General features: G+C 39.7%; 1 long non-coding RNA gene across 6 annotated transcripts in view; it reads left to right on the forward strand.

Annotated features, from left to right (window-relative positions):
• LOC106483320 (uncharacterized) overlaps nucleotides 1-27,816 on the forward strand; it is a 294,920-nt gene that overhangs the window by 191,627 nt on the left and 75,477 nt on the right. For all 6 annotated transcript variants that reach the window (XR_010883356.1, XR_001292338.2, XR_010883360.1 and 3 more), the window contains one exon: nucleotides 24,300-24,475. This is a non-coding gene — a long non-coding RNA (uncharacterized lncRNA). The remainder of the gene's footprint in view (nucleotides 1-24,299; nucleotides 24,476-27,816) is intronic.

A 27,816-nucleotide genomic window follows, 5' to 3' on the forward strand; every position in this document is an offset into this window, starting at 1 on the left:
TGCCATGACCAGTGGGTGCTACTCTAAAAGTATGTAATGATTTTAATGAATTTTGTGGCTGAGAGTTGGACACTGAAGCTGATTTGAAAGCATTCACCAGTGAAAAAAGGATAGGCCTTTATTGATAGGTAGTCAAAAGTGAAGACTTGGCTGTAATTATTTACAGATCAATTAATGGACCTTTCCTCTAACACCCTATCAGTCAAAGACTGGCTAAGAGCAGAGGAGAGCATTGATAAGAATACACCATGAAATGAAATCAATTATCTTTTGTCATTCTGACAGAAGTGAGCCATGCACATGGATTAACCCAGAATGCAATGGGAAAATGTCCACAGGCTGGAAGATAACCCAATTTTGTAAAATCAAAGTTGTCATAAGAATCTTTCATAATTGATGGCAAGATTAGAACTCATCTAGCTACGCAGTGGTAAGAATCCAAACAGCTTCTGGTGCAGCATTGCAACTTTTTAAAGCTAGATTAGTTTCTTCAGCTCAGGAATCTCTCCTTAATGTAAGCTAATATAAAGAAATTACATATGTAGCATGAACTTTTAAGGTCATGTGTTTATGATTGTAGCAGGTAGTTACATGTCTAGACATAGTGCAGCTCTTGGAAAACATTGGTGTTTTTGCAATGCTGAAAAAAAGCTGTCTATATATATATATATATTTTAAGAATTCCTTTTAACTATTATGTTCTTGTGGACAAAACCTTTGATTCAGATTTGTTTGTCTGAATGCAAAGTTGCAATGATATGCAGATCGTAACCCTGGCTATAGTATGACTCTGCAAAGGTCAGCAATAGAAACAAATCTAAAATCCTTTAAAATGGCCTTTGAAAACTCCTGAAAGGTTTCTGTAATTAGTAGTAGAGCCCTAGGATACTATTTGGGTAATTTATTTAAATGAGGAAATTTTAAAACTATAACAGCTGTGGCAAATATTGTTTCTTCATGAGACTGCACAATGTGAAATATTCAAGGAATTTTCTGAATCATGCCTAATTTTTTTTGTCTCTGCACTCAAATCAGTACCAGCAGTGCTCTGATCGCTGTTTCCAGCAGTGCAGTACATGTTTCATAGCCTTATGATTAGCATAACTTCATTCCATTCAAGCATTCCTTGTCAGCATGTGCCCACTTCAGCTCCCTAAAGTGTAGATTCCCCAAGCTGCTCTTGGAAAATCGTAGTGAAAGAAACAATCACACGTGCACACACACACGCACACAAATTAACTAGTTTCATTGGTTCAAGCTGCAACATTTTTCTGGACTTCTGCAGGTTATTTTGTAAATCATCCAGGGAGCATAGCAGTTGCTCTGTTTGTCTATTCAATTCATTTTTCGGGCTAAGATAACTCTAACATTTGTAGCTCCACCAAGATGTAGTACAATAACTCCTTCTTACTCGACAGTGCAAACGAGCACTGGTGAATACAGGAGCATGATTACCTAAAAAATGTTTAAATAACAACAGGCCAAAACCAAAAGCAAAACCCAAACCAAAAATACTAATCAAAATAAATATTCTCAGCAATGTTTTGTGAAGGAGAATAAAGGTCACAGGATAACCTTTTAGTAATGCGTGATGCAGTCATGCAAAAGACCTGGTTTCTGTTCCAGGCTTGGTCTGGACAAACCTGAGCGGTTTGCCTAACTTCCATGCGGAGAAAGCTTTGCATTGCTCATGGATTTCAAGGACAGCCTTGCAGATAGATGGAGGTATGTGCTGCTCTGTCAGAGGTTTGGGTCCTGAAATCTGGCAATTTTTAGAGAGAGCAAATTACAGGGGACTTTCAAGTAGCTGGAAGTATGCAGTGAATGTTTAAAAAGAGATGTGAAGTGCTAGCTTTTAAAACATTTTAACATTGTAAAACCACGAGAAGGTAAAAATGTGTGTAATGAGTCTAATCTCTAATGTGTGTCCATGCTGAGCATATAGTATTTTCAAAGAACCCTTCTGTGCTCCTGGGTGCTCTACCTGTACCTATAGAGATGCTTAAGTTTTTAAGCTGCTAAGCATAAAAGAATATTCAGTGCAAAACTAAATTTGTTAAAAGAACAAGTTAAGAGAGCTATGGTTTCCATAGTAACCATAACTCCAATATTAATTGTCAGTTAGCTTCAGCTGCAGAGTTCTTACAGTTTCTGCTACTTGCTTTCACTAATAATTTAAAGAATTTCTTTGTATCTATTTTATTTCAGATTTATTTATTTTTCTTGGTAGTTTTGTCCACACACTCATCTAGTTCTTCAAAGACAACCTTTTTCTTTTCTTTTCCCCATACCCCCCCTTCCCCCCCCCCCCCAAGTGAGGCAGAACGGAAAGGACAGATTAGAAATTGCAGAACTGAAGTCAACATCAAAGCATCTTTCCTGGAATAAATTCTTTCCAAGAAAGTCATTGTCTTGTCTACAAGAAACTAAACTCTTCATTTAAACTTATTACGCTTCTCATGTATCAAAATGACACAATGAAGTGACAATGATATAGACAAGTAGTAACATGAGAAAAATAAAATGACTGTTGCTTTCAGCACATTTGACACTTTCTTTTTTTAAATATCGAAAGAATTTTATGTATGCTTTCTGAAATATGTCATAACCCTGGCATTAGTTCAGGAGTGCTAACGTGATTTGGGATTGTGAGATGCTTTTTTTTTTTTTTCTTCTTTTTGCCTTCTGATTTGGCTCATGCTTATGGACTGATATATCTTTTTTTGGAAAAGGCTTTATACAGTATGCTTTCTAGGGCAGAACCAATTCACTTGAGGGAAAAATTGACTTTGGGTGAAAACTAGGTGAGTAGGATAAAAGGTGATGAAAGTACAGCTGATTTCAAATCTCTGCCTGCCACCATCTTGAATATATGTCTGTTACCTTTGGGAGAGGAACATTTAGAAATAACACAGCAGCAGGAGTCAACAATGCCCATCTCCTGTATCGAATTTTCCTTGCAGGTACGCCTGTTTTAGGTGATTTTCTTTTTGCAGCTTAGTAACATGCTATGCTTCTAATATTTAATCCTCTTTTGCTTGTTACTCAACAGTAAATTTTGTGAATAAACTGTTGCCCCTGCAAAACAGTTCTTTGAAGTATGTGGTAGGTCTTTCTACATAGATACTGTTCCTCTGACTGTTTTCTGGTGGTTTCTAGAGCACAAAACACAGTGAGGGGATGTTCATATTGGCAACTTTAGATGTGTAGCTGTCATTCAGAAGTCCAAAGTTAAAAGCCTAAGTCAGTGTAGAAAGATTGGTGTCATAAGTTTATCTGATGTTAAAATAGCCCTCAAATAAATGGTATGAATACTTAGCAATGAATCCCACAGAAAGCAGTTGCAGAGTACTAAAAGGCAATTCCCTGAATGTATATATATCTGTAATAGACTGTTATTTAGATAAGTGTAAAAAGCCTTCCTTCTCCTGAAGCAAATTTTATTTACTGATGATTCTGACTTTAAATTTTTCTGATTTAGATCTTTTTCCAATTAAGATCTTCTTTTTGCCCTGCTCTCACATCTAAGAGCAATACAGTGTTTGATGGTTAATGCTGAACTTCTGTTTTGAGAAGGGGGGATTATATAAGCTTTGTGTGTGTAAGAGAGATATTGGGGAATTTCAGTGGAGGTAGATGGATGCATTTGAGCAAAGTTGTGTTGAGAATGTTTTATGCTCTTTTAAATGAAAAAAAAAATCTGAAGAACAATTCCAAATGCAGCTTTATTGCTCTAAAAATAGTTGGACAATGAAAATTTTTTTATTTGGTTTCACTCTCTTTGTAAAATTAGTCTTCAGGCTTTCAACCCAAACCATTACATACTTTGTCAGATAGATATCAAAACTGTGTGTGTATGGTCTGGATTTAGATCGAAGATCTACCTTAGATACGTATTCTTCTGATGCATCAAACTGTTTAGTCTGATGATAGCACAGCACATAATGACAACATGAAATCCATTTGACTGGAAGGTTCCTCGGGGCTCCAAAACTTCATTTGGCATCCTGTAAAACTAGGTCTGCATGACCATGGCTTTTTTTAATCACAATTTTCACTTAAGTCTCCCCTAAAAGAACTATGATAGTGTTTAACTCCTCCAAAAAACTCAAAAGAGCTTGCCTGACAAGAAACATCTTACTTCATATTTGAGTACCGAATTAAAACATTCCAGTGTCCAAATTTGCAGATGAAGTCGATGTATTTACATTTCTGTGTGTTTCTGATGTGTAGGATACTGAGAATCCAGAAATGGTTATTAATCAGTTTAGTTTGCTATTCATGCAGCAGGTCATACTTTGATAAACATAGGTTTTAGTTTTAGATCCATGCTTGCTCAATGCCCTTTATTTGTCAAAAGAATTAAATATTTTTCTAAATAATGGTATTTCACATGGAACTCCCTGGAGATCTATCATCTTGGTTTAGCGTCCCAAGAAAGAAATGTTGCTGGCATCAGACCAAAAAATGAAACATAAACTTGCATCTTAAATTACATACAAGTGCAAACAGGTTTAAGATAATGTAATGCCATACCTTGTTCAGTAAAGTAAAGCAAGGAGGAAAAATTTTAACTATCGCATGGGTAAATAAAATGACACACATGAACAAGAGCAGCTAGTTTTAGATGAAGTCTCCTTAAAATTGTAGTATATTTATCATCTCAATAATCACTTATAAAAGTGTAATCTAGTGCAAGGAGGACTTTTACACAAAGGAAATAAGCTTTATTTATTTATTTACTTTATTGTCAAGATTCCTTAATTGTATGTATATTCTAGTCAGTGTTGCTCTTAGTGATGGAAAAAATGTTTTGCCTCATCTGAAATCCATTTGGACAATGTTAGCTCTAAATCTTAATTCCATCTTGACTGCTTCAGGACTGTTAAGGGAGACACTTAAATACAGATGTGGATGAGAGGGACAGAGCACAAGCTGCTGAAAAAAAGAAAGAAGAAAAATACTGCTGGGAAAAAAAAGCAGAAAGTGAAGGCAAAGTAGAAGGTAAAGAGGAATTATGCAAAGGGTGCATGAAAGAATAAAAAGAAGGGCAAAAATCAAATTTAAAAGATATGGTAAAATAAAATATGCTTTAGGCTGCAGAACTTCTATCTTCTGGTGTAAGAATAGAATTTTTCTGATACTCATACACAGACTAATATCAAATGTTATGAACTCTGATACATAGGTTAGGTATTAATCTTTGAGCTCAGGTGAGTGATTCAAGGTTAAGAATTACAGATCCTCAAAGTTGCTGACATGTACTTGTGTTTAAATGCCACTCTTTACAAAGTTGTATAGCAATCCCAGTTGTCAGTATTATGGGTTTATTGTTGGCTTAAATTTTAGAGAACAACATCGTAAAGTAAGGGTGGTACGCTTTTACTGTCACTCATTATATTTGCGCACAAAAATAAGGATGCTAGCAAATCTCCGTGTGGATAGTGCAAGAGTTATATTTGTTATGCATTATTATTCTATGTCAAAGCATTGTCAAAATTTTAAAAGGCAAACATGGCAAAGTTTTCTTAGGGCTGTGCAAAATGTTTTCATTCCATGGGACAAATATAAACAGGTGGAAGGACATGGGTATTAAAATAACACAGAAGGGAGCTCTGGAACTCATAACCTTGGCTGTAAGTCTACAAACCAATTACTGTGGGCTGAGTTTGTGTAAATTCATAGCGCTGGTTACTGCCTCAGTACATACATTTGACCTGTGGTTAATGTGAAGCAGTGGGAGGCAGTTTATCAGTCAGCAAGCTGCTGTGTGCCAGAAGTGTGTACCGGGCAATACCCAAGAGTACCTGATGGCCTGGAAATTCCCACACTGTTCTACCTTGTGTGCATGCTCTTATTATTGCAGATAGTGTATTATATTGCATGATGTGAATGAGCAGATATGTTTAAAATTATATGTTTAATCTGAGAAAGACAGAGTTCTGTCATGAATGCACCATTTAATTTCATTTCTTTAAAATCAGGAATCAACAATAAATTTCAAATGTAAAATGGACAATAAGGTTGGTTGGTGTACTTGTCTGTCAAAAACTGGTTAAGCTGACTTTGATCTAACTCTTATTTTGTACCCCAAAGTAACTTCGCAGATGTAAATTAAAGCATGCAAATATCTGCTTGATCTGAGGCCACAGTAGGTAATAAGATACCTTTTCGGGAAGAATTTTATCTGAAGCTATTTCCTTGGGGAGAGGACAGGAATAAAACAAGGAGAGAGGGTTTTAAAAAGTAAGCACTTTATATTTTAAATTATTCCCTGAAGTTGTGCCACTGCAAAAAACCAAAGTTTTATGATCAATCCCTGCATTCAGAAAATTGATACACATTGGTCTTTGGAGCTGCACAAGATGCTGCACAAAGGACCTCCCATTTCTGTCCTGCGCAGGTAGATAATGCTGCCTATTTGCAGAGTTTTCTGTCCTTCCTAACAGTTTACCTAGCGAATTCCTAGGGAATAGTAAAAATATCATTGGTAGTGTGATCTAGTTACCTCAAGCAAATAACACAGTCTTAAACGCAATCGTTTTTAGGTTTTTGAGAAATGCCATTATTTAAATACAAAGGTACGAAGCGATAAATTTTCAAAGCTTTGCCTGGAGGATTAGGTGTATTTCTCTTTTTGTAGTGAGAGGAGTAGTTGGTTTTAGACCTTGTCCTGTATTTGAAAGTGCACTTTAGATGAGATCTGAGGGCATCTGAGTTTAGAAAACTTTGCTTTAGGAGGTCCAGACTGAACCTTGAAAGGTAAGTTTAGTCCTCAAAGCTTGGCTTGCATTTTCACTTTTCTTGTCATTTCAAGGTGAAGAGAACATTGTTTGCTCACAGGCTTTTCATTAATGTTGTAGGGAAATCACAAGAACAATCAGCTCTCATGATGGTTTGAATTTCTTTTTATAACAATTCATGTAAATAGGTGTGTGTATGCAAACTAGACATAGCACATAGCTTTAGGCTCCTGTTAAATTGCCAGTATACACTCCAGGTGCAGTAAAGTTAGACAGCTCTGGATTATGTGCAGCACTCTTAATTGTATGAGTAACACTTAGAAATGCTGCTTACTCTTTGCGGCAGTAAGGGCTAGATGCCAAGTGAGTGAACCAATATACTTTAGTTTTTTGTTTGTTTGGTTGTTTTTTTTGGAAGCTGTGGAAGCAATATATAGAACATATCCTCTTTATTTCTTACGAACTGTTTTTATTCAGGATTGTTCTTACAATATCACACAAACAACTATGTAATGTCTTTTAGGCAGCTGCATTAGCCATTCTCTTTGAAGTAGGTGTGCCATGCAAGTCTGTCAGCACTTTCTGACATTAGTGATCTCTCCCGGGTGCCTTTGACTTACTAGGAACGATGCTTGCTACTGATTCCTTTAATTATGTTTAAAGCAGAGCTATTATAATGCAGGTCCTCTTTACGATATCTGCTAAGACAGAGAAACGCAACCTTAACTGCAGTGGAGTGACCCGACCCCAGTTTACCTGAATATGGAGAACCATAATGAAGTAGGACATTTCCCAACCCCAAAAAACAAGTACAAAGGCTACTTGCAAATCCTTAAAGAAGTAAAAGGCTTCTCAGATTAATACTTTTGGTTATTAAGGAACGTCTGGTGAGTGGCCATGGCTGATGAGATAGAAATTTCAACTTTATTTGATCACTGTTAGCTACAAATGACTGACCTCAGCCATTTCATATAGTGTGGTTACTCAACTATGAGCCTGGCTGAGCTGGCTGCATCCCCACTCTGTTTGCTGGAGCCTGGTGTAATGATCTGTGTTGATTCTACTGCATTTTTGGCTGGGAAGGGAAGAAGTGACAAATTCAGATAGAAATGCAGGTTCTGACTGCAAGAATGCTTTGTTCCCAGTGAAAACAGGGAGAGTTGGGACATGGCATCTAGGCAACTGGTACCATGAGAGCAAAAGTTTGATATCAAGCACTGAGGCAGGCATCACTCTGTACTGGCACGGTCAAGCTGCTGTGCATCACAGTGCAGACATGGGAGCCATAGTAAAGGACTGCATCATGTGTTAAAACAACAGACAAGTTTCATAGAACTAGCCACAAGAAAGAAATTGAGCTGAACTTGAAATCGGTAAGTGAGCAGTGTGTGGGACACTCATCCACGCACGCTCTCAGAAGAGGCTATGAGGACACTTGTTCTGCATGGAGGAAGCATGGTAGATATTTCTGTTGTGGAGTAGACAGATGAAGCTTGCATGTGCGATCAGTATGCTTAGCTTTTATGTCAGTGAAACGATGCTATGGAGTAGTCTTTTGGCAGTTCTTTCAAGATGCGGACTAGTAAGATTTTAAGAAAATACATATTAGAAGGGTCCCTAAACAGTGCTTTCAAAAACATGAGTGCTTTGCACTCATCTGTCGAAAATCTGTGTCACAGACAATGAGGGTAAAAGAGGTGTTGAAATACTTGCGAGTAAATAAATACAAGACTGCATAGATGTATGTAGCCCCTGTGTGTCAAATCAGAGATTGTTTATTGTGAGGTTATATCCTCAAAGCAGCTGTTTGCAATAGCTTGTTGTACCAGTTCTACAAGATCTTCTGAAAGAATCACGATATGAAGCTTTCTGTTTGCTGCCAACACTTCTGTTTCACACAAGAGCTCTGCATCTTTGCACCCTGTGCTTGGAGTCCTAATGCTTGGAGAAAAAACAGTCTCTCTCAGGAATAAATCCATCTCAAGTCCAAAATAAAGGAAAAAATACCTTTCTTTGAATTTTTTGTTTTCTTTTCAGAAGCAGGGAGTTAGGAGGAAGGGAGAAATGTTAGAAATTGAGTGGGCTTTAGAGCACATGTTTAGCTATAATCATTCTTATACACCCATGCATCTCTCTCCTTTTATTACCAGCCCTCCATGAAATGTGGAGATTAGCACTAGTCATGTGGAAGTGTTTAAAAATTCAAGCAGTGACAATAGGAAGTGTCAGACAGTAATGGAATAAGTATGGCAAAATTACAAAGACAGCAGCTATTCATTAATAAATTAGAACCTTGTAGGTTTTTTCTTTTTTTTCAACTGGGGGGTTCTAACTTGCAAATGATATTGTTCTGCAAGTAACTTTATAATTTCCCCTTCACCCCTTGCAGGGAAAAAAAAAAACAAAAAAAAACCTTTTAATCATAGACCGAGTCATGTGTTAATATACCTCCCCCCCCCCCATATCATATGCAGAAGTAAATTTAATACAAAGAATTAGAGGCACCACCGCCTCCAAGTGACAGGTGAAGAACTGTGAGGTGCAACCTGGATGTGGAGATGGAGTGAGACAGAGTGCTTTGAGCAAGCCATGGCACGGTGCTGTGCGTTTCGCCGTTCTTGGCCAAAGTATACAATACGCTTGGATAGCCTTGGGTGGCATTGCCTTGGTTTGCTCATCCACGTGGATATGCAGTGCTGCCCGGCTCTGCGCCGGGGCGCGAGGTGCTCTCGGGGGGTTGGTGCAAGCTTGGTACGGGATTCCCTGGCTCCTGGTTGTGACTCAGGGCTTGGCAGAGGGCAGCTCTGCCTCCCCCTCCTTTTCAATCTCCCATTGCCTTTCAGATCACCACCCAGATCTCTGCAGTCATGTTTTCCATTTAAAAGCATTCAGGGCTGCTGAAATGAAGGGCCACCCAGCGCTTCTGCGGGAGCAGCTGCAGGAGCGGGGCTCTCCTTGACCAGAGCGGAGCATGTTCTCACTTATCTGCATTACATATGGGTGGCCACAGATCCCTCGGGAAAGTGCATTTTCTCACTATCTGGAGGTGGCAGCTATTGTCCGCCTTTCCAGTTTTGCTGTTTGAAATAGTTTTCTTCTGCTTCCTGTTTCTGCTGGGTTGCATGCATTTAGTTAATGGTCTCGAAACAACACATGGGATAAAACCTTTCAAATCTACAGTTCTGTTATAGAGGCACCAGTTTAATGAGAAACACTATTATTATTATTAAAGTCCCTTGTTCCTTTCTCTATCCCCTGCCCCTTTTCCTCTCTTTTTCCCAGCTGAGGACTATAGGTGACTTTTGCATGTAATATATTTTTCTGATCCGCTCTCTGAAGGCTATGTCCCCTGATCTTCAGTACAAAAATGTCATTTCTTATTAATTTTTTATGAACTGAGCTTATTAACCTGACTTTCATTTTGTGTAAACTGTAATTAAAATGTATGAAGAATTTGACTTGCAGTGTGCCCTTCTGGCTTTCTTGTTGGGTCTGTCTTAGCAGCATACATCAAGAGCACACTGAGAGACTGATTTTTGAAGGGACGCTCAGGTCATTTCACAAGGGGCAGTTGTTGGAGCCTTTGAATGAAGGGCCCAGAAATGCCTTTTCCTTTTGGCAAGATTGGTGCTGCTGTGGAAGGGACCAGGATAGAGCACTGGCTGGAAATGCAAAGAATGAGCTCAGATCACAGCCTGCTTTAGCAAAGTCAACACATTCCTAGTCTCTGAATAACTACTTTATTAGGTGATGTTTTAAATTTCCTTTTTCCCTTTTTTTGGGAGTTAGTGAAGATGGTACAGGGGAGTGATATTGCGTGTGACATTTCTTGAAACATTACTAAAGGAAAGTGAAAACTGTTGTTGTTCTGTGTAACCTGTGAAGACAAATTTGGTTGGAGCCCAGGAGAGCTGCTGGATTTGGGATACTTGAGGTAGTCTGGGAAGATGTCAGTTCACTGAGTGTATTCAGTGCTGTTTTATTTCTGCAGTCCAAGTTAGTTACCTCTACGCTTTGAACACTCCTTTCTATCACTCTTCAGTCAATACAGTTCTTGTAATAGTTGTGCACATGTGTAGATACTTCTATAATAAAACCCTTTTTCTGCCCTTATACATGTCCAAAGGCATATTTGACATTGAGTGTCATGCTAAAACAGCTTTCAGAAGGACTCGCCCATTCTCTGGGTGGCACAGCACATCTCGTGTGGATCTGGCGCATCTTTAATTGAAATGGATGCTGCCTCTGTCCATCTTTCCAACCTCCCTCTAAAATGTTTAAACCAGACCATCTTCTCATTTTAATGGATATTTTCCCCCTCCCCTAAGTTACACCAGGCTGGCCAACTTGCAAATGAAATTTTGCCAGCAGTATTTGCAGGGAGGTTTGCTTGTGTGTTTTATTTCAAGCTACGTTTCTGTTATAATATGATCACCTACGACTCTCAGCTTTTATTTTTTTGGTGCTAACTTTCTAGCTTTCTTTTTTTCCGGAGAAAAAAATGGGATTGTGATACATAGGTGTGACATGGTTGAGTCCTTTTCCAAAGCAAATAATAATTAAGAGAGGATTGTTTTAAACCACACGATTCCTAAGCAAATTTGATGATGGTTGGAATTTCTGATACTGATACTTTCTGAAGATGGCAATTTCCAGTGTTTTAATTTGTCTGTTCTGAGGGTTTTTGGGGTTATTGGCTGCTCATATGAGTATCTCTCGTTCTGCATTTTTACTCTATGGTACCTGCAGCCTCCTGTGTACAACCCAGAACCCATATACTGAATGGGAAAGCTCAGCATAGTTGCCCTCTTATTTTTAATCTCTCCTTGCCCAAGTTTTAAAAACAAGGCTGCTGTGTTGCCTGCCTTTTAGCTGATTGAAAGAACATTTAGAAATGTCACTGGGCAAAATGGACATACTCTGTGGGCTCTGACGTGACCTATCCAATAATGGAAGAGTGTAGATTTACTCACTTTTTGCAGGTAGGAGATAGAGGAGAGCTGTTGATTATTTTACTGCTGGATTTCCATCCCTTTGTTTCTTCTGAGATGTTTTGGCTCTTACTCTTCTCTCCCTCATTCCGCACATGTCATGCTCTCAGCTTGCTTCTGTTTATAAGGCATCCTCCCTCACAAACGACTAAATCTGATACCGTTGCGGGGGGAGTAAAGCGGCTGAAAATGAGGCAGACGATTTGCATCTACCTGCCCACACAGTGGGCCGCAGGCAGCCGCAGGGAACAGCTCTTCCTCCCTTGGCTGCAGTCGTGGTGGGACCTCCATGCTCCGGCGCTCGGCCGCCGCCGGGTTCACACTGTCCCAGCCCATGGCACAGCTACGCGTCCTGCCATTTCGGGGCAGCGGGAGGTGGGTGGCTGGTCGCTGGCTCTTCCCCACCACATTGCAGTAATTGAAATATTGCCTAATTGATTTCTTCTTGCCTTCCGTAGGTCTTTGATCCATGCTGGGGTTTATCGTGTCACGAGGCAATGTGGAATTTAATGGGGGGAGCAGGGGGAAAGGTTCGCTTTTTGCTGCAGCAGGTTAAATGTGGCCTTTCATGACGCCCAGTTTTTCGGATGTGATAAAATGGAGTTTCTGGTGGCAATCTCTGGAGTAGCCTGTCACTTTAGGGGAATCATGTCTTTGTCCTCCAGTGGCTTCTAGTATGTGCCTTAATTAATTAAACAGTATAATCTGTCCAAAGAAACCTCCTCTTTTTCCTCAGATAGTGGTTTGCTCAGATGATTTCTCATTTAAAAACACAGTAAGACTGTTTCTTTTGATGCTATTATCTTTCTTTCCCTTGTGTGGGTGTAAGCCAGCCTCATTATAAATGCAGTGTAGCCAGACAGTTTCTTAGCTGTGGACAAATACCAGGATCTTGGAGGCAAGCCCTTCCAGATGACCTCGAGTGGATTGGGCTGCATTCCTAATGAGGGCACCCCGTTATTCTCGTAAACTAAAAGCCACCTTTCAAGTACACCCACATTGAACTTGTTTTGGGGCAGATGTCTTTCAGTGTTGCTTTTTGCTTTCCTGAGAATACAGCACAAGGTTAGCAAATACTTCAACTGTAGCATATTCAGTGGCTGAGTGCGCAGGTTTTATTTAAGGGAGGAGAGTGCTATTTATGGAAAGCATGTGGTTTATTATTATTTTTTTCCCCCAAAGCGCGAATGTTTCTTTGGGGTTTGGCAGGTTCTTCTATACAGTATGGGCAAGGATGAGAGAAAGGTTTTTGCAAACTTTCCATACATTCGTGTCTGTTTTTTCACCCCAGGTGTTAAAACTTACTGATTATGGTATCTTTTATGTTTGTACTTTACCCATTCGTTTTTGTGCAATATTTTTAATCCTCTTTTCTTTTATAATCAAACAATGCATTTTTCTCTCTTTTATAGTAGTGGTATGTTGATAATCTGATTTAAGTGCAAATTATTGGTGGGTGCTGATTAGGAGTGATATGAGAAAAAGACATTCTAGGTCTTGCAAATGCTTCATTACACTAAACTGCCAATTTTAAAGTTCATTTCATTGCGTTTAAAGTGAGATGCTTAAAGTAAGTGTGGATAGCTAAAAAGGTTGCCACACTGCTTAAAAAAAGATTATGTGATCATATGAGATACTTGATTATTGCCATTGTGTCAATTATGTCTCGTCAGGCAACATTAGTCTTTGATGTCTGGCATTTATCGAAGACAATTATACTTCTCAAAGATTTGTAGTACTCTATGTTTGTTAGTTGCAGGGTAAAATAAGATATTCTGCTCTGACAAAGGCTCTCTACAGCCCAATATCAGCAGTTTTTGGCAAGACTGGTAAACTTTCCTGTGAATCAAGACAATATTGTATCAGTTCTTCACATGGTCCTGAGGGAGCCTGCAATTGCCCTTTTTAAGTAAACTTGCAGAATGGTAACTTGCGGTGCAGCATGCAGAACATCAAACTTTTGCACAAAATATTGCGTGCTCAGAATTTCGAAATTCTTACTTGTTCTCGTCTCCAAGGGAGGTCTCAAATCCTTCTGAGAGTAGTTGTGCCTTCCTGCCCATTTGAGGATTTCTGTTAGATCATGGAGTCAGTGACTCAGGAAAATGGCTGAACAGAAGGACATCCTGTGGAAAGTGGGTTGTCTGCCCTTTCATGTGCTTGAGAAATAGTTGGCTGTTGGAGGTTACACCTGTGTTGCAAGTTGGGAACACATAGATTTTTGTTCAAACCATTAAGCAATTTCATCTAATGAAAATCACTTTCTTAAAAAAAAAAAAATACACACACACACACACACAAAAAAAACCCCAACCCTATAACTGAGTTTTTTCCTAATGACTTTTTTTTTTATCTAAGAGCTTTCAGAGTGCTTAGCTTTGCAAGTTAGGAAAAAAAGTGTTTTTTTGATTGCTTTACAAAATCATAGGATGTTTCTGTGGTGAGCGTACATCCGTGCTGGCTTTCACTGAGCTTTGGAAATAGGTCAGGAATTAAAGCCCCGGCTTTGTGGTTCTGAGGAAAGCCCTTAAGAAATTCCCTTAGACATAAGAAGGTAAAGAGGGGTCACTAGGAATACCATTTGAGCATGGTTGTATGGTCTCTTCTGTCTGCATGCGTGTACATCTATATTCTGTACTCACACATATGGAGGAGCTTTTGAAACTGGTGCTTTTTGTCAGTGCTTGCTTAGAAGGGGCGGGTTGCTAAAGGAAAGAGATAGCCATGGGAACACATTAAGAGAAATGCTCTGCAGTTATGTGGCAGTGGTAACTCTTAAGCTTAGCTATGTGTCCTGAGCTTAGCTCTATTGTTTCGTGCACCTCTGGGGAGGGGGGAAGAAACCACCCTATGTGAGGCCTCCATTTACTGTGTGGTTGCATTTCCATGGAAACCGGCAGGCAACAAACCTTATTCACACATCATGCCTGGCTAAGTACAGATAGAGGTCGCACGCTGGCATTTGCCCTGTGCTGCCCTCTTGTATTTTACAAGCACTTCTAAGATGGAGGGAACGAGAAGAGGGATAGTGGGCTGCAGAGGAAGGGAGGAGGAAACAGGCTGCACGGGGAGGGAAGACAGCCAGTAAAGTGGGAAAAGAAATGAGCAGAAATGCACCATTTCGCCTCGCCCCCAGATGTTACAGTTTTGCCATAGCTTATTAATGTCATGTTTGTGCTCTCAGAATAAGCGTGGAAATGAATAATCGCCTCTACAGCAGTGGGAGCTGCTTGGATCGCTCCGCCTTGCCTCGCCCAGGGTCTCAGTGGGGCCGTGGGAGCAGCTCTGGGTGAGCAGGCGCGCACCGAGGAGCCGTGTGCGACATGTGCTTCCAACTCCTTGACATAGGAATCAACCTGGACATAGTTTCCATAGCTTTTCCTGGGGGGAGGGAGTCTAAAGCCAAAAGGGGAAAAAAAACCTAAAACAAATGAAACAAAATCAAGCCCAGCATTTACTGTAAATGGGATTGTCCTGTTTTTTGTCCTGCCCTTCCTACGAGGGATGTTATATAGCAGGATTCCCTTGTGCGAGGCTTTTTCGTTAGAGCAGAACAGCGGAGCAGAAGGAAAATGGGATGGGAGGAGAGACATTCCCCCCACCCCCCAAAACCACATTTTTCCTTTCCTTTGGCATGAGCAACTTCTTCCCTCTCTCCCCAAGTCTCTTATTTATTAGACCTGCGGGTGGCCCTTAGACAGCTTCATAACAGCGTGGCCTTTCGCCATCCTAAAACATTAATTTTCAGGCCTGCTGTGTAGGCAGGCTGCCTTCACGGTGTGCGCAATTGTTCCTTTTTTGTGACCACGTTACGGAGAACAGCTCTTGTTCGCTGACGCCCCTCTTGGCGTGCGCTGGGGGCCTGGCGCAGCCACCATAGCCCCTTCGCCCCTCTCCCCTGCCTTTGGATCAGGGAGGTGAATGACATTTAGAGCCGCAGGACTCAAAATCTGAGTGCAATACAAATCATGAATGATGCACCAAATCAGGGCAGTTTTGAAAATAGTTCTCCCTCTCTGTTGCTCTGGCTCTCTTTTCTGAGTTTGCTGAATAAAACCAAACTGGTTGATAAGATGGACACGCTAGCAAATATTTTGCCATGCACTTGTTTCTCTCTCTCTGCCTTCCAAGCAACCTGTGGGGCCTATGGGCAGTGTGCCGTGGTGTCAAAATATTTTAAGCATTGAGCCATTTCTTTGGGAGCTGGCATTTGTCTGAAACTATGTGTACTTAATCTCAAGGTACTGTAGATGTAAGATTCCTTTTATTATGCATAAATACTTTCAAATCCTGGACCTCCCTTTCATAAACATGCGATAACAAAATTAGTCTTGGCCCCTGAGGGAGGCTGATCGCGGTCAATTTGGTGTTCAAAAATTTGCAGAGGGAAAGTTCAGTGCCATTGGAAGGTGCCGGGGTGAAGGCCTCCGTTGGCTGAAAAGACATACCACCGTTGTCACCTCTATGCAGTGTGTTGCCCTGCAGCAACCAACCTCTGTGCATCCTCCTTATTCCTGCCAGGGACACGTGGAGGACACGAGCCTTGGAGGCAGGCAGCAGAAGCAGGACATGCTATGCCTGCGTGCTTGTGTTGTTCCTCAGCTGTGAGATATATAGGCATTTTTGTCAGGCTTTGTGTTTGGTCATTTTGAAGTCGGGTGCAGAGCACTGGTGGTGACGCTCAGAACTGGACTCTGCAATGGCTTCGTTTTGAGCCCCTCACTCCTGTGAGACATCGGATGCCAGTAACTCATTTATCTCGGTATCCTCTGATGCTGCTCATACGAGTGCAATGCAGATATGCCTTGAATCATGGCCTCTTTTCAGCTCGCTGTATTGCTTTTATCTCCTTTGCCTGCCCTCAGTTGAGACAGTAATGGTAATGTTAGTGTGACGGCAGTCCTGCAAGATTCCTACTCGCATGCGTGTGCCAAAGCTGACCGCAATTATTCCCCCGCCATGTGCTCCCCATCAGAAGGGTGAGATCACTGCCATGAAGTCACCAGCTTACAGTAGTGTGTTGGTTCAGCCCTGGCATAGTCAGGCCACATGTGGCTTATTGTCACGTACGTGTGTAACTGCTAGCTGTGTCTTCATGTGGTGGTGCATCAAAAATGAGGTGCTGTCCTCCTCTCTTTGGTTAGTCCCCTCTCTACTTAATGGAAAAGTCATCATCCCTTGAGGGAGTTGTTCATTTTTCTTCATTTGTTTTGTTAGTTTGATTTTTCCTGAATTATCACCTTACTTCCCTGTATAGATCCTAGAAAAAAGAAACAGACCGATAAAGATTTGCATGCTCACTCTCCAAGCATGAGGCTGAAAACATTTGGGTTTTTGAAAAACATAATTTTCTGAAAGTCAACTCTGTTATATTTTCTGCTCTTTCCTTGCAACTTGTAAAATATCACTGCCAAGAGAAATGACCACAGGGGTGAATGAAGCTATGGAAAAAACAGAGACAAATCTCCATTTCCGTGTTGTTGTTGTTGTTATAGCTAGCCCTCTTTTTCTGAAAATGTAATTTAGGGAAGTAAGTGTGCACTGAAGTTCAGAAACAAGTATGTAGACTCTTTAGCATAAAATACTTGTGATGTATAAAGATTACCTTGATATACATGTTTTATTTGTAAAATGAGTCAGTGAAATTTGGCATGCTTCTTAAAAAAGCCTTTTGCCAGTCTTTCCCCATATTCTTAGGTCATGCCTTTGCATAATGATGAGATCCATGGTGGGCAGAAATAATTCAGCCTAAATAAGAATAATGATAGTGTTCTTGGTGAACTCATCGTGACATTCTCTCTTGAGCATTTCTCTTTGGGAACTACGTCTTCAAGCCATGAGACCTGCAGTAATTTTGAGTTTGAGAGTGAGAACAGCACAGGAACAGATTGGGTAAGGGAGGAAGGGAACACTTGTTTTGCAAGGTCCACCATAAAAACAAAAACAAAAAAACTTTGCAATAATGTATGTGTGACACTACACGCACACACACGCGCATGCACACACTTCACTGCATCTAAATGGACATGTGTCTGCACAAAACCCACTGGAGTCCTGTGAGGAAAATCCCAATCTGCAAGAAACTAGGTGAAGTGAGTAGAGGAGGAGAGGGGTGGTCTCTAAGTACACCAGCTCTTTGGAATCAAAAAATCCCCCAGAGGTCTCCACTGTCGATTTACCTTTCTGATGATCAAGTTGGGAAAAATTTCTGAGTAGCTTAAAAAAAAACAAGAACTAAAAAGAACCAAGCAGATGCTTTTAAACATGCTGGAATCAGACATATGTTAACCTAGATTTCAACTGGGATCATCTCTTGGGTGGAGGATGAAGAGGAGCATGATAACTCTTGAGATCACATTTAAATAGGAACATGATGTAAACACTGTCATGCCAGAATGAGCTACTTTCATCACGCCTCATCTGTTTCCATTGTTTCTAAGTTTTTGGTATCTTTGAAGGTTAAATTTATAGAGATAATTTATTACTAAGTAAAAAGGGATGTGTGAAAAATGAAGGCCTCCTCACTGCAATTTAAAAAGGCAAAGAAACTCTTGTGGTTAAACACTTGCGGTAGTTGTATATAGGAATAATTTGGACACTATAATTTTTATTAAAGGTGGGTTTAAAGTACTGTGGTCATGCTGATTAGGTGTGTAGGATGCAACTGCTTTGTGTTGAAGCAAAAATGTGTTTACAGGAAGCCAAGTAAATAGGAAAGGAGTATCTGCGGTTGAAGGGAGAAGGATTGTTATTAATGTTCCAATGACTTTGGTAAACTAAAAGTCTGGGAAGTTGGTTGTGGGCTAAGAAAACCACAAGTACTCAGACTTGGTTTAAATTCAGTCTCCCAAAATTTATTTGAATGTGCACGTAGAAGTCCAAATATTGTGTTGATCGAACAGCTGACACTCTTTGCGTTCTCAAAATGTCATTTACAGGACACTGCAAAATGGTTGAAGAACCAGAAAGCCTCACTAGTCTTCTGTAGTGTAAAATCATTTCTGTATAAAAATCATCAAGGAGAACAGGCAACATGATTTGTTTTTGAATAAGGTGACACTAAGAAAGGATGTGACACCTAAATGCTTGTTACTTAAGGTTGTTCCAACATGATGGAGATTATCTGCAAGATTCTGACCATGTACCAGATAATGATGCCATCCTCAAAAAGGATAAATGAAAATAATGTCAAATATGTTAGCCTTCTGATATGTCCTGTTAGTTGTGAATTCCTTCAAGTATTTTTCATAGAATAAGTTGTTCTAAACAGCATTAATCTTGTCATTCAAGATGTCACAATTAAGGAAAACACAAAACATACGAAAATTTTATGGTTTGTGCTAAAGTCTGACTAATCTACAGCTGAAAGGGTTGAAGCTAACCTTGTACAGCAGAAACATGTTAGAAATTGTTAGTGATACTGAGTCCAGAATTTGACCCGTAGTTTTCAAAAGTTTGAAAAAGTAGTTTCACACAGTGCATGTCCAAATTTTTTTAAACTATATATTGCATTTTATCTAACACTTGTAAGAATTTGTAACCAGAGACTATAGATCAGTTATTTTTCTGCTTTCTTTGGATGGCTTAGCTGGAGCAGAGAAAACAACAACCAGCTTAGACTCTGACAATATTTTCTTTCATTTGTATGACAAAGCTATATAAAAGTCCCAGCTGAAAGTGGGGGCCACATTATTTGATATTGTACAAGAGCAGAGTGCAATATAAGAAAAGAGCACAAAGAATATATGTAGTAAGGTATCTGACCTGAGAAAGTCATATGGAGAGTTTGAGGAGGAAGGAGTAAGAATAATTACATTAAATTGATTTTGCTACTATAAAAATCATTTGGAGGTTTGCTTAAATTGTTATGATTTTGCTTTCCTTTCCAGGAGGGGGATGTGGGAAGCTTGATTTTAAGCCGAAGTAACCCAGAAGAGTTGTAGTATTTCTAGATATTTTTTTGTTTTATCTAAGGCACTATAATCCAGTGGCCTATGACAAGAGAAGAATTTCGCTCAATCACAGCCTAGAAGTATCAAATGTTCCCTTGACAAACAACACTGAACTCTTTATTGACGCAGTGAAACATTCTTTTCGTAAACAGACACTTGAGTTTCTCAGTATAATATCTGTAGTGTTGCACAGTGTAATATTTATATGCACAAAATGTGTAATTGAATACTTAGGACCAGTTCAGAGCTGCTGTAGTGGGTACGACTACTTTGATGTCGAATGATTTGCACATGCCTGCATCATGGCTGAATGTGATCTCTTAGCTTTTCGAAGTTATGTTGCTGAAGATACTAAGGCGACTGTTGTGGAAATTTTCTAATTGTATCACTGCTTTTCCACTAAGGATGTAGCTTTGATCAATTGTTCACTTACTTGCCCTCAAACAGGTCTACACATTTAAAACCCTTTTTTGTTCAGTTAGTACCAAAGCCACAAATCTGCCGTATCAGCTTCTGCAGAAAGTGTGAGGGAAATGATGGTTGCAATTCCATGCAACTCCAAAGCATGAAACAACATTAAGGAAAACAATCAGGATGTCTGAATTTTCTTTTTTTAAATCTTCTAATAATGTTCTCAGTGTTAGAATATCTTCACGAGCAAGCCCTATTGCAGTTATCAAATGCCTCGGCTTTGTTTCAGTGTTTAACCAGCTGTAAAGGGCATTTTATTGCCTTGTATATTCTTCTACCATAAAACTTATCACTTAAGTAAATCACTTTAGTATTAGTTAATAGATGACTCTAAAATGAAGAGTGGTTTGTTTTTTTTTAAATTTATTTTGACTATGGTCAGGGATTCATATAAACCAGTACATTCAAAGCAAGCAGCAACCTGTATTGCAGTATTTGTAGGGGTTTTGTACCCTGTGAGTAATGTACCATCCTGTGTACTGTGCTGCAGAAGAGCAGCTGACTGCTGTATGCGAGGGGATTGCTTGCCGGCAGGCATGGCTTAGTTGAACCGAGCTGCGGGATACAGTGTTTTTGCAGTCAATTACCAATTTTGTTCTTTAAAAAGGTCCAGATCCTTCAAGATCCTGATTCAGCAAAGCACTTCAATACATGTTCAAAGTTAAATACTTATTTAGAGTTTTGTTTAAGAAAGACGTAAGGTCTTGTGCTTGAGGTTAAACAGGCAAGTGAGTTCCCAAATCAGGGCCTAACATGTTACGGTTCTCAGGTTTCCAGGAGTCTTGAACATCCTGAAATACTGACTTCGCAACTTTCCAAGCTAACTATAACCTAGAATTATAAAAACAAAATCAAGCCATATTACCATGAAGCATTCTGGAAAGTCTTCTAAAGTCCACTTTCCAGTCATCACTGAAGCTTGTATGGTCAAAGAAATTCTAGCAGACGGCTTATGTTTTGGTAACCTAAAAAAAAAAAAATTACAGATTATGTAAGCCTGTTTTTCAGGAAACTGAGTTAAAAGGAATCAAATATTTGATAAAAATTAATTCATTTTTTGGAGATGGAGAAGCGGAAGAAAGAAGAGTAACTGAATTGCTATACACCTGATTATAATATTCTTCAGAGTAGAAGGTGGTATTTTGTGGTCTGCTGCTTTTGACTAAGTAAAGAAATGGATGTTAGGAGCACCAAAAGCCAAGTTTTTACTTCAGTATTTTATTTAATGTCTGCCATTTTCCACACACTTATTTCCTAATGTATAACATCCAGTTTTTGTAATATGCTACTGATAAACTATTATAATGTTAGAAAAATGTTTTTGCTCAAGTTCAGCAAGTTAAAAGCAGAATCAAAGCTATTCTCTCATTGATTGTGGGTAATCTACACACATAACCACTCTGTTGCTTGTGGAGCGGGCCTAAACATGTTACTATGAGTTCTAAACATGGTATTTTCTGTAATGGTGTATTAAATTGTCATAACTCATTACTTCATCTCTCTTATGAGGAAAGGCTGAGAGAGCTTGGCCTGTTCAGCTTGGAGAAGAGAAGGCTGAGAGGAGATCTTATCAACGTGTACAAGTATCTGAAGGGAGGGTGTCGAGAGGATGGGACCAGACTCTTTTCAGTGGTGCCCAGCGACAGGACGCGAGGCAACGGGCACAAACTGAAACACAGACAATTCCACCTGAACATGAGGAAATGCTTTTTCACTGTGAGGGTGACAGAGCACTGGAACAGGTTGCCCAGAGAGGTGGTGGAGTCTCCTTCTCTGGAGATATTCAAACGCGCCTGGGTGCAATCCTGTGCAATGTGCTCTAGGTGACCCTGCTTGAGCAGGGGGGTTGGACTAGATGATCTCCAGAGGTCCCTTCCAACCTCAGCGATTCTGTGATTCTGTGATTCATCTTCTGTAATGATAGCTTCTGATCTTCTCTTATTTCCACTGAAGACAGTGCAAAGCTCCAGCTGATTGTCATGAGTATAGACTCAGGCCTCAAATAATTTTTAAACAGAATTTCTTGTAAGTGATTAATTGCTGAAGCATTCTGTGAATGTGGACTGTTTCGTTCTTCCTCATATTTATTTACTTACTCTGTTATATTAGAGAGAGAGCAAGCTGAAATAAGTTTTCTGCTGTGGGAGACACCTTATTTATTTGTTTATAATCAAATTTGGGTTCAGTTGGAACTGGGTTGAAGAGGTATTTTAATTTATTCTGAACTGAAATTTAAAACCAGACAGCCAAAACAACATTGGAGGAATGGAGAAGCGCATCATAACTGAGAAAGCGATGCTTTCCATGTATAGAAATGGCCTAAAACTGCCTGGTGTTGGACTGCAGGTAACGGGCTGCAGCGCGGTCACAGCACCTCGCTGCAGGCCAGCCAGGACGTACCTGGAGTTGGACATCTCGCGGTTTGTCCCTAATTTCCATTCTCTGGTTCCCCAGATCTGTTCAGGGGTAAGGCTCTGAGGCTTTACAGGTTCCCACATTTTGGATTTCTTCGGGAAATTTCAGTTTTAGTTAGCGTAATGCTTGAAAGCCAGAGAAGTGCAGATTGTGGAAGCGGTGAGCTCCACGCCCTCCACAGGTGGCCGGAGATGTGCACCAAGTTCAGTGAGAGCCCTGCCTTTCTTTAATTTGCCCCAAATGTCCCTGTATTTCAGATGAAGCATTTTGGGTTCAATGATGCGAGCCATTTTTGATGAAGGCATTCTCAGCAAAATGTCCAGCACTTCCCAAATATGGGCGAGCCTGAGCTGGAGGCTGCATCAGTGAACTTCGGAAAAATTTGGACCACATGTGAACTCTGCCACTCATCAAATATAAATAATCCTATTCAGACCCTTACAGCTGCGCTGAAACAGAGCTTTTGAAAAGATTGAACTTGGATCATGGTTTTATGGCTGTCTCTAAAATATTTTATTGCTGTTTTATGACACCAGAGTGTAAATTATGGGGCTGTAAAAGCTTGCAGTGTGAAGGTTTTATCCTTTACTTATGTACAAAAGATAAATAGTACCTTTTTGTTTTTAGGATAAATATAAATAAAAAATACAGCTTAGGAAGCAGAAGGCTTACTTTGAACACCTTACTCAAAGAAATTTTTTTTTTTTTTAAGTGTGGGTACATTTGGCTGTATGAGTTGGTGGTGTATAATTATTCTCAGTCGTTTGATATAGGTCTAACAAAGAAAAAAGGTGATTGGGGGGAAAAGTGTGCGCGCGTGTGTGTGTGTTGTACATATGTAGATATCACTAGTATTGCTGTAGCACTCTAAGGACTGGAGAGGAAATGTCTTTTATTAGATGAACTAATATAGTGGAGAAAATGTACATCCTTTGAGAGCACAAGCCCTTTTTTTGGATCTGAAATGAACCTTACAAAATCGGTGTGTAAATACAATGAATTGGTTTATACTGCCTGTGTACACACACGTACATGCCTACACAGATGCAGTTACATATGTGCAGCAACAGCAACAATATTGACTAATTTGTATTATCATTGCATGGCTCGGTTTTCCGCTTTTGGACTGAGTGGTACAAAATAAAAATGTTTAGCCTCCTACTGCATTTTTACAGCTAACATGAAACTGTGTAATTCAAGAAATGTTATTATATTTCTGAGTCAAGAGGATTAAAAATGTATACCCATTGGTTATGATATCATCAAGATTCATCAGTAGTTTACCCCGGCTTCATCTCTTGGATTTTGTATCCGGTACTCCTTCAGATTTTGCTCCGTTTCATGTTGATATGACTCATTGTCATTTCCTTCTTCCACTATATCATGCTGAGTGACCGTGGGGCAGAAAAGTTGTTTTCCTCTGCTCCTTTTAGTTAAGGTTCTTTTCCAGTAGACTTTCTCAGATAAATTATTTCATCAGCTTTGAAACAGTTATTTTATAGCTGTGAACTTCATGTTATCTCTCTGCCCCCAACCTTGGCATAATTTTCTTTCCAGTCTCTGAGAAAAATGCCATTTTATGCTGGTTGGAATGAAATTGAGGTGTTTGTGGTTCTCCTGTTGTCCAAGACTTGAAGGACTGGGAAGGGACATGTGGGGCTATAGTTGTGAAACATGTAATTTTTAGCCGATTTTTTTTAAACGATTTTTGCTCTACTTTCTTACAGGTAGTCTCTTTATTTTGCTACGAGATGCAGACAGATCACTTTGCCAGCTGTCAAGGCAAATATTGCTGTATAGTCCTTGGTCTCAACAACATATTTAGTATCCTGGTGATGGGTGCCTTCAAAGGACTGGACAGAACAAACTTCATACTGCACCTGTGTTTTAGGTTCTCTGCTCTGTAAGTACACTGTACTATCTGGCATTTCTAAGCTTGTTAACCAAGAACATTTTGACTTAAGAGCATCTGGAAAATTTATAGTAGTGGTTTTTATATGATTTGATACCTTTTAGGTGAATGAAACTTTGTTTCTAGATAAAATAAGCATGAAAGGTACTTTTATATTGATTTATTAATCCCTATAGTTGGCAGAATTTTCCATGATTGTTAGAGAAATCAGTAGTTTCTCTGTAGTACATCATACATATGCTGTAAACAGCATGAAGACTGTATTTGATGAGTAGCATCTGATAAAATTCATTATCTTTCCACTGTGCCCAACAGGAAAGGTAGGAGATGCTTTTAGTTACCTTGAAGATGCGTTTTCATAAGACCTAATAACGTGTTTACAGGTGTCTCTGAATGTAGAGAGATGGGAATGTTTAAATAATGTTATGTGTATAGGTGTACATTTTCCAACTTTAAGAAAAATGTGTCTGCAACCTAATGGCACTTACTTTTGCTGAAATAAACATTTCTTGAGAAGAATTTAGCTGAATGGTTATTTTTGGTCTGGCAAAGGGGAAGCTGACTGAGTGACTGTCATTACTCTGATGCTGATTACTGGAATTGACCAGCTTAAGGGCAATTTGCTCACTTTGTTTAAAAACAAAGCTGGTCTTTCTGGGTCCAGCTATGATTTAGTGAGGGAGGAGCTCTAGACCACTTACCAAAAAAAAAAAAAAAAAGTCTCATAGGCAAAAGCATTTTGTGAACCCCACATGACGTGGGATTCAGGGAATTAACAGGATGATTCAGACATACAATCTTCACATTCATTCCAACTCCTGAGAATTTTCCTTAAGGAATGAAATGTCATTCCTGCACTTTGTCAAAACCAAACACCCCTTCTGCCCCCCCCTTCTTTTTTTGACTGGAAAGTAAGAAATCTGAGCCTAATAAACCTAACATTAAGCCCTGGCACACACTGTGTAGTGTCCAATATAACTTCAGGATAAGAGAAATGCTACATTAGCAGGCATTTGCAGCACTCCTCCCTGCGAGCTCTTTACAGATATGTTGTCAGGTCACTCCTCCCCTTTCCTCCCCCTGCTCCATATGGAGACAGAAGGCTGAAAGGTGTTTCAGAGTGTTCCCTTTTTATTTTTTATTGGGAAGTAGGACAGAAGGGAGAGAGACCTGCCATGTGTATTAGAATACTAATATATATATAATATGTTCCTAGACAAAGAGCACTGGTTGAACTCTCCCCAAGTAATAGAAAGTTCAGATCTTACAGCCCTGCTGCTCTCTTGATGTAACTCTGGTTTTGTTTTCCCATGGGGGGGGAGGGGGGGGGAGAACAAACAAACAAAAAACCCTTGTGATATCAGCTGCACTGTCTCTCTCCCTTTCTGTAGTAGGAATTAAGACTATTCAGAATGTGAAAATTTCTCAAGGTGGGCACAGGGAATTAGTTCATGATGGATTGGTTTCATCTTCTTTTCCCCTTTATAGCTTCTTATCAAAAAAAACAAACCAAACAAGAAAAGTCCAAAATATATCCTTTTTACTTACACAGGAAATAAAGCAAGATTTTGGGAGGCTCCATGTCTGTCCAGATTGCAGTTGAGTTTAAATGCACACACGTGCACATATTTTCTGGCTTTCTCCCTCTTAGGAGTGCTTCCCTTTGTGCTCCTCTTCCTGATATGATTTATAGATTCCTTTGACATCATCTTTAACAGCTCTAAATTTATAGTGTGATTTTTCCCTTGGCTGTTCTTCTTTGCTACCTGCCAACTTCTTCATTCATTTCCTTGGTCCCTCCTTTGCTCCTTGGATTGGAATACTCTCTTAGTGTGCAGTTGTGTTTTCTGGTCCCCAGTTGCACCTAGTAGTACCAGCCATCGACCTGGGGATTTCTTGACTTTTTTTGGGGGGAAAGGGGGAGGGTGTGGGGGAGGGTATTATTCTTTTTCTGGGCTTCACTGCCAAGTTTGGAACAATTTTGGTGAATCTGTCTGACCTCTGTCTCTCCTCCATCTCAATTTATAGAGTCTCTGTGGGCTTCTTTTAAAATTCATCTGAGTTCATTTGATTGATTGTTTCAAGTCTCCCTGCTGTTCTGGTCCTATCTCACAGCTGCTCTTCATACTGTGTCTTTGGTTTTTGGGTAATCACTAATGTTCCCTTCCAAACAGAGTAAAAACATAAAATACCTTTTAGAGTTTCCTTCTGACTGGCACAGTTTTAAACAGTTAGATCCAGAGCAGCATTATTTCTAATATTTTAAAGACAAATCCAATCCGATAGGATGATCAGACTGGCTGACTGCAATATGTTGTCTTTCACCTCATTCCCAACTCACATTTTATTACAGCAGATGCTGCCAACATCCTTGTCTGTTATGCACTTCTATAGTTCTGTGTCTCTCCTCCCTTTCCTCTAGCTGACGTTTCGCCAGTGTGTGGGCAGTTAAAGTCCTGTTTAAATCCACATCCAGTTTTGTTTTCATTACATAGAGTTGGCAACTCTGTGCAGTGGTTCCTTTCCATTCTCTGCCTTCCTTTTGTTTTCTGTCTTAAATATATTCAAGGGGGAAACAGGAGGAGGGATGGAAAAGGAAGGGTTCAGTCTAGACTTCCAGAGCGATTTCCCTTTCCCTAAAGAGCACAGCTCATTTCCTTCCAAAGCACTATGGCTGGGAAGTTGCACATTTCTTCTCAGCGCTGACTTTCCTGAAATTTGTTGAGTCAAAGCACAGCTACTAGGAGTGGTCCAGAGGACTGTAAACATGAATGTACGAGTGTTCTTCCCTTTCTCACTCTGAACAGTAGAATAAACAGATTAATGCAGAAAGGAGAGGGAGGTCTAGATAAGCAGCCACAGGGTGGAAATGTTGAAAGAGACAAATAACTATCCTTGTTATTATTCGTACACATACCCATACCTGGGTTTTCCTGCATCATGCAGCCTCACAGGGCTTATTTTTGCAATAAATGTCTCGGGGACAGAAAACTAATAAACGTGGAGGATGATGATTCATCTAGAGGTTAATTACAAGGCCTTTGCAAAAATGAGTTAGTTTGTCTGTAACTTTAACTCTTCATAATATTACATTCAGCCAAAGACAGAAGAGATTCTTTTTCTTCAAAATGCATATGTATTTTCTAAATAACCTGTTCATGCGTAGTGTCCCATCACTCCTTTCAATACCAATGCATCTACTCTTACCAAGTTTCTGTGATTGCTTTAAATTGAACTAATAAATTGCTTTAAGTCAAATTGGAAACAGGTGTGAAAGAGTAGCATAGATTTGACTGAGCAAATTTACTCGTGTGATTTAGAGATATTCTCTG

This window comes from Apteryx mantelli, chromosome 2 (genome assembly GCF_036417845.1).
Source record: "Apteryx mantelli isolate bAptMan1 chromosome 2, bAptMan1.hap1, whole genome shotgun sequence".
Taxonomy (NCBI): Eukaryota; Metazoa; Chordata; class Aves; order Apterygiformes; family Apterygidae; genus Apteryx; species Apteryx mantelli.